Source organism: Balaenoptera ricei, chromosome X (assembly GCF_028023285.1).
Source record: "Balaenoptera ricei isolate mBalRic1 chromosome X, mBalRic1.hap2, whole genome shotgun sequence".
In the NCBI taxonomy this organism is placed as follows: domain Eukaryota; kingdom Metazoa; phylum Chordata; class Mammalia; order Artiodactyla; family Balaenopteridae; genus Balaenoptera; species Balaenoptera ricei.
The window spans coordinates 2691484-2699249 of NC_082660.1; the positions used below are offsets into that span (position 1 = coordinate 2691484).

General features: G+C 39.3%; 1 non-coding gene across 1 annotated transcript; it reads right to left on the reverse strand.

The window, feature by feature from the left end:
• Positions 1 to 1303: 1303 nt before the first annotated feature.
• On the reverse strand, positions 1304 to 1410 carry LOC132358111 (U6 spliceosomal RNA). Its single transcript, XR_009500464.1, has one exon. It is a non-coding gene; the product is annotated as a U6 spliceosomal RNA (small nuclear RNA).
• Positions 1411 to 7766: the final 6356 nt, after the last annotated feature.

Genomic DNA, 7766 nt, shown 5'->3' on the forward strand with positions numbered 1-7766 from the left:
CAGGACCCAAGGCTGGATGCTCTTAGTGGACATCTTGCTACATGTCTCAGTAGTTCAGAGCAGGAGAGAAAAGTATGTCCTGTGTGACCATAGTAGAGAAAAGGAGGGAGGACTTTGCAGACTGTCTGTGATTTGTCTAGTCTCTGTCTGTGGATATCTTTTCTCCACTCTTCTTCCCGAAACTCACCCCCTCCACTGGGATACTAGGTTGTTTTTCTTTTTTTTAAAATTTTTATTGGAGTGTAGTTGCTTTACAATGTTGTGTTAGTTTCAGGTGTACAGCAAAGTGAATCAGTTATACATATATCCATTCTTTTTTAGACTCTTTTCCCATATAGGCCATTACAGAATATTGAGTAGAGTTCCCTGTGCTATACAGTAGGTCCTTATAAGTTATCTATTTTAAATATAATAGTGTGTATGTGTCAATCCCAGTCTTCCAATTTACCCATCCTCCCCTTACAACCAAAGCAATCTCGAGAAAGAAAAACAGAGCTGGAGGAATCAGGCTCCCTGACTTCAGACTATACTACAAAGCTATAGTAATCAAGACAGTATTGTACTGGCACAAAAACAGAATATAGATCAATGGAACAGGATAGAAAGCCCAGAAATAAATACAAGCACCTATGGTCAACTAATCTATGACAAAGGAGGCAAGGACATACAATGGAGAAAAGACAGTTTCCTCAATAAGTGGTGCTGGGAAAATGGGAGCTACATGTAAAAGAATGAAATTAGAACACTCCCTAACACCATACACAAAAATAAACTCAAATTGGATTAAAGACCTAAATGTAAAGCCGGACACTATAAAACTCTTAGAGGGAATCATAAGCACAACACTCTCTGGCATAAATCACAGCAAGATCTTTTTCGATCCACCTCCTAGGGCACTAGGTTTTATCTTCTCTCACCTACACAAGGACAATGCTCCGTGGATACACTCTCCTCTGCTTCTCAACTGATGATCTGTTTCCTCAAGAGGATCATTCCATCAACATAGAATGTGCTGCAATATATACCACTTTAAAAAAATTGAGACCCTGCAAAGCTTACCCCCATCCCTCAGTATTGCCAAAGAGCTCTGCTCAACTGTACCCACCATATCAAATTCATCTCCTGAACTTCTTTGTGAATCTACTCCAGTAAGATTTCCCTTCTTTTTTTTTTTTCCATTTTATTTATTTATTTATTTATTTATTTATTTATTTATTTATTTATTTATTTTTAGCATCTTTATTGGAGTATAATTGCTTTACAGAGGTGTGTTAGTTTCTGCTTTATAACAAAGTGAATCAGTTATACATATGAACGCTTCACAAATTTGCGTGTCATCCTTGCGCAGTGGCCATGCTAATCTTCTCTGTATTGTTCCAGTTTTAGTATATGTGCTGCTGAAGCGAGCACAGATTTCCCTTCTTAAAGGAAGGACCACTCCACCAAGAACACCCTTATCCAGATTACTACTGTCTCTGCTGACAAATACAATGGTTATTTTTTGCCCTCATTATGCTTGGTTTATCAGCTCTATTTGAAGTAGTTGACCATTTTCTCTACTTGGCCCCCAAGATGTTGCTATTATTTTGGACCTCCTCTAGACTTCTTTTCCAGCACTTCTGGCAATCCTTCTGCTTTCCCCAAACTCTAAAATTTGGAGGGTTCCTGGGCTCATTCATAGGATGAACTCATCTTTTCATACATTCACTTCATATTTAATATCATGCTGTTCTACAGCTTTAAATACCTTTTAATCCCTGGTAACTCCCAAGTTTCTATCCAGCCTCAGTTCATTCTTTGCTTGCCCTAGAACTTTAGAAAAGTCTAAACTTACATATCCTATTGCCAATTTGGCAAACCTTACACGCCCTACAGACATCTCCAGTTTCGCATGTTAAAAAAATGAATTCTTAAGTCCTTCCTTTATTCTCAATTCTGGTCCATCCATGGTATTTCTCATATACACATGAAAATTATCCTGCTGGGCTAACAGTCGCTGAGACCAAAAATCTTAAAGTATTTCTTCTGCTCTTTTAATATATAATGCACATTCAATTGATCAACATATTCTATTCTCCTTTCAAAATATGTCTGGAATCTTAAACATTTCCTACTACCACACTTTTATCCTTTTATTCCATACCCCAATTATATTTCACATTACCAACTGTAATATTCTCATATCTGATGTCTTTTCTTTCATCCTTGTCACTCTTTAAAATTTTTTTTTTAATTTTATGTTGGAGAAAGGTGATTAACAATGTTGTCTAGTTTCAGGTGTACAGCAAAGTGATTCAGTTATACATATACATGTATCTATTCTTTTTCAGATTCTTTTCCCATGTAGGTTATCACAGAATACTGAGCAGAGTTCCCTGTGCTATACAGTAGGTCCCTGTTGGTTATATGTCTTAAACATGGTAGTGTGTATATGTTGATCCCAAACTCCCAGTCTATCCCTCCACACGCCCCGCTTTCCCCTTTGGTAACCATAAGCTTGTTTTCTAAGTCTGTGAGTTTGTTTTGTAAATAAGTTCATTTTTATCATTTTTTAAAAGATTCCACAAATAAGTGATATCATATGATATTTGTCTTTCTCTTTCTGACTGACTGCATTTAGTATGATCATCTGTAGTTGCGTCCATATTGCTGCAAATGTTCATTCTTTTTGATGGCTGAGTAGTATTCCATTGTATATATGTACCACATCTTCTTTATCCATTTCTCTGTTGATGGACATTTAGTCTGTGGATGGAGTGATCATTTTAGACCAAGTCAGGGAAAGCCTGTCTTGTTCTCGAAACCCTCCAATGACTCGTGTCCCATTCAGGGTGAAATCAAGTCCTCAGAAGTCCTACAAGAACTTTCTCCACCTCTGAGCTCATTGCTCCCCATGTCTTGCCAGCTGTACTTTCTGGGCTCCCCCCACATTCTCACGTGCTTCGCTGTAGCTCATAGAACATCACTATCAAACGCAAACCTCAGAAATTTTGTCTTTGATGTTTCTGTTCCTTTTCCCTTCCACAAGCATGACTTGCTTCCTCACTTCCTTTGCAGTGTAACATTTTCAGAGACGCCTTCCCTGACCACTCTGCACCAAAGACTTCCCTCCGTAACTCTCTCCTCCCAATACTTTTTTTTTTTTTTTTTTTTTTGGCTGCACCACGTGGCATGCGGGATCTTAGTTCCCCAGCCAGGGATCCAACCCTTGCCCCCTGCAGTGGAAGCACGGAGTCTTAACCCCTGGACCTCCAGGGAAGTCCCTCCACTCCCAGTATTTTTGTGTTACTAGAAAGAGCATAAAGAAATTCAGATGAAGCAACTACAAGATGCATTCTCTAGAACATACTTCGATGTAAATGTATCCATTATTTTCATTATGAGGGCCCCTTTCATAGAATCTGCATATGTTAGGATTCATAAAATGACCCTCAGGCTTGTAACTTATACCACGACGCATTATTCCTCAGTTTGGGGAATATAATGCAATTTTCAAAATGCTCTGTGTTTTTGGTGGCTTTGGCAGTTTTAATTTCAGCACATCGTAGTACATTTGTATGCGACTTTCCTTAAGCTAAGACCTGAAGTCGCGACCCCTGATAAGAAGCGCTCCATACTCCTAGCTGGCATTTTACCTTTCTGGGCCAAGCAGTGTTTTCGATCGAAGGCTAGCATTTAACATGAAAATTTAAGCACAGTGTATGAGCTGAGTTGGAATAGTGAGTCCCTGAGTCTTAAAGGAATTGGAAAAAGTGCTAATAAAACGGCCACATCATAAAGTCTTAAAAGCCCAAGTGTTAGCATATACAGTATATTCAAAATGCATTCCCGCAATGTAAAATGATAATTTGCCCTTTGTGACTACGGAAACCCTTTCCCTGTTTATTATTTAGTCCTCTTCACACCAGACCTTCTGGAAAGTACCCACACTCAGCATCTTCAGAAAAAATGTGGATTTTTTTTAAATAAAGATTTTGTACTGTAATATGTCTTGGAGATAAAAATCACTGAAATGGCAGTAATCTTATTTTTGTCCCTTTGAGGTTCAGGGTATTACGTCTTCTCTGCTCCTCATGACTGGTCTTTGGTCTCTTACGTTAATGGGAAAAAAATTTTTTTTCTAAGTTCGGTGTATTGGAAGAAAAAAAACCACCGTGGAATCTAATATAAATTCTTCATATCCTAAGGTTAGTAATTGTTTAGGTGTTTCTATGTTAAGCTTTCTGAAAAGCTGTGCTGTGTGTTATGTGGGTTGTGAGTGATTGGATTTGCCCTGTTAAAATTGTAAAGAATAAAGCAAGATTAGGAAAAAACTAAGTTGACATAAATTAGGATATGTGGTTGGGAACAAGAGAGGGACACACAGAAAGGAAGATGCAAATCAGAAACACATAAAAATGCTGTTGTGAAAACAAATGAATGAATATAACAAAACAGAGATACAGAGAACAAACTAGTGGTTCCCAGTGGGGAGAGGGAAGGGGGAGGGGCAGGATAAAGGGATAGGGACTTAAGAGGTACAAACTATTAGGTATAAAATAAATAAGCTCCGAGACTATATTATACAGCACAGGGTATATAACCAATATTTTATAACTTTAAATGGAATATTACCTTTAAAAATTGTGAATCACTATATTGTACACCTGAAACTTACATAATATTGTACATCAGCTATACATCAATAGAAGAAAATAGAAAAAAATAATAAAAATATCCATTACATAAAAAGATCAAGATATTACATACCTCTTAGAATATGGTAAAAAAAAAAGTTTATCATGTTCTAAGAATGGATATTATCAGCTCCTACACAAAATAAAATTGACAGTCAAACTAATTGCCTGACAAACATGTGCTCACTTTACATTCTTATTGCCTGTAGATAATTGTAGTTTGGGGATTGTCATGTGATAACTATTCCCTTTATCTTATGCAATATCCCTTTGTCAAAGTGCATTAAACACACATGCTTATGGAATATATTATACAATATGTTATATAGTATACCATTATATTAGCCCCCCCCCCCCAAAAAAGATGGAGGAATCAACAAAAAACGTTACCATGTTTTGCTTCCCATGGATTTGCCATTGTTTTGTTTTTTGAGGTGATTCTGTTTGAGGATTCTCTTTCAACATCTCCACCTATCAAACTAAATCTTAACGTCCTTAAGTGAGATAATGAGTGTGGATAAAGTTCTGTTTCATCTGGGGAGGGCAGAATAAAGTTAGTTTTTATTATATAAGCTGAGTTGGGAGGGGAGTGGTGATCTGGTGGCACACTTTGACTTTCGCAGGGAATTCAGTTCTTCGGGTTCCATACTGAGTTTCTGGGTTCAGGCAGCCGGCCTCAGAGGGGTCCTGCAGACCTTCCCATGAGGAGGGTCCTGTCTGGGTTCAAAAATGAAAGAAGTGTGGGCTTGGCCAGCGAGGGCTACGCTGATCGTCTGTTTGGTATAAGCCATCAGTGCTGTAACCGGGACAAGATTTCCAGAAATATCCCCATCCCACGGGAATGTACACAGTACCCAATCTTTTAAAGCAAAGATGTAAAAGATCACCTGTTTTTAAACCTGCCACTTCACCAAATGTTTTCCCTTCTCCATCCCATCCTGATCCTGCTAGGAGGGGGCCATCGTCCTGGCCCTTGGTCATCCCAAGAGAGAGATCGTCAAAGGCAAGGAGAATATTCCCATGAATCAGACTGGTCTTCACGAGGGCACCCCCATGCCACCATCTTCCCTCCTTTCCCTCCATCCATTCAAGGGTCTGTTTCTTGGGTTTATTCTCACTGCCAACATTACTCTATCTTGTTCCCAATTACTGTGGCTAAACAAATTTTTAACAGTCTGCATAGATTATTGAAATTGTCACAAGGACTGCATTGATGGCTTTAGCCATAAAACCGATCTTGTCACTGACATATTACTACTGTAAAATTTATTTTGTACACGGCCCCAGAAACGTTCAAGGAAAACTAGCAAAATGCAGTGTGAATGTCTTCCTTTCCTATCTTGAAGGTCATTGTCAGTATCACCTCCATTCTCGAAAGGCACTTATCAGACCCTGCAGGATGTGGCTTAAAGCAACTCAGCGTTGCTTCATCAAAACAAACAAACAAAACCCAAGCGGCTTATTCACGTGTATGTTGGAATAAGCTGACCAAACACAGCATTTGTCCATGATACAAACCATTGCCTTCTTCCTTTCTTTGGATTATAGGTTTTTACATTATTTTAAGAGCAAAACATGCCCACTTGCACCTTGCTACAAAACCAGTTTGCTTTACACCGTTTGCTAAATAGTCTGAAGCACAACTTGCTGAGTTAGCTCATTTCCCGAGATCTGAGTGTTCTTGCAGCATTTCCCGTGTTTCTACGCCCATTTATACCTGACAGGTGATATGAATGCCCCAGAATTCCTAAGTGGGTTGTCATGAGCAGTGTGATAAAAGTAGCAGTAGCCTAAAATCATTGCTAATTCAAAATCCGTCTCAACTTAAGCCATAAATTTTGAATTAACAAGTGTCTAGACGCAAGCAGTAGAATAGATGAGCTTTCCTTTAGATGCTTACAGCGTATTATGAATCATTTTCCCTTCACGTTAACGATGTGAAGACAATCAGAAGAAAATGAAAAGAATTTGAATGGTGTCATCACATTCAAAGACAAACCAGTGGAGTATATATGCAGGGAGTTGTAAAATGATCACGGCTAGAATCCCTTTCAGGTACCGATAGCCTTCATATAGTTATAACTTCTGCATATTTGATGGACCTGCATTTATCGAGGTCAATGTATCATAATTTCTTTTTGCAGCATTTATTCCCAGGGCCGTAAGTTTTTGTTTCTTCAGTTTCTTCTGGGATATCTTTCTCTCCTGTGCAAGCTCCCCTTCTGGTTTAGGGATAATCTCTTCTTTTTCAGTAAGGGTCATCTCAGTGTGTCAGGGAGAGCTCACGTGTGGGTTGATCCGACCATGAGCTCTGTAAGTCCTGAGCTGCATCTTGGGGGCTTTGTTCACCTGGATGGGCTCGATGACCAGAGAATCTACATCTAAGCCCTTAAGTTCAGCATGACTCTCTGCATTTGTGAGCATGTGCAGTAAAGATTCAGCACTCTTTCTGGGCCACCGAACCTGCATCCAGCCCCACCGGACACACCTCCCAACTCCACCATTGTAACGATGAAATGGCTCCCATTGCTTCTGTAAAGTGACATCCTTTAGATACTTGGTGACTTTTTGGATATGCCTACCCTTAATGGCCTGGGCAGTTTCCTGTGTGTTTTTAAAGTGAACACGAAGATTTGAACCTCTTGATTTGCATGATCTTGTAGGGTTTTCTGGATCAAGTGAATAGCGACCCATTTTTAGAGGTCACTTCAGGCTGCTTACCGGAAAAAGAGAGATCATAATTTCATAAACGCTTCTTGAATTTCTGTGCACGGGAGAGTGAACAACGTGAAAGCCAGGACGAGAGAAGGTGGACACGTTGGTGACTATTATGGGCTGCTCGTTTTAAAGGTTCTGAGAAGCAAAGCATTTGGGAGAATGTCACAGATCAGCAACCAGAGTTCAGAAAGAGATGACAGGGGCTTATCAACAGGCTACCCAAGAGGTGCTTGCAAGGGGAAAAGCCAACATCCATTTTCAGAAGGTACTAGCACAGGTTGGGAGACAGAAGAGCAGTGTGTTTGAATCAGGGGGTTCCATAAATACTGCTAACTTTGGCCATCTTAATTAGTATCCCTGTATAGTCAACAG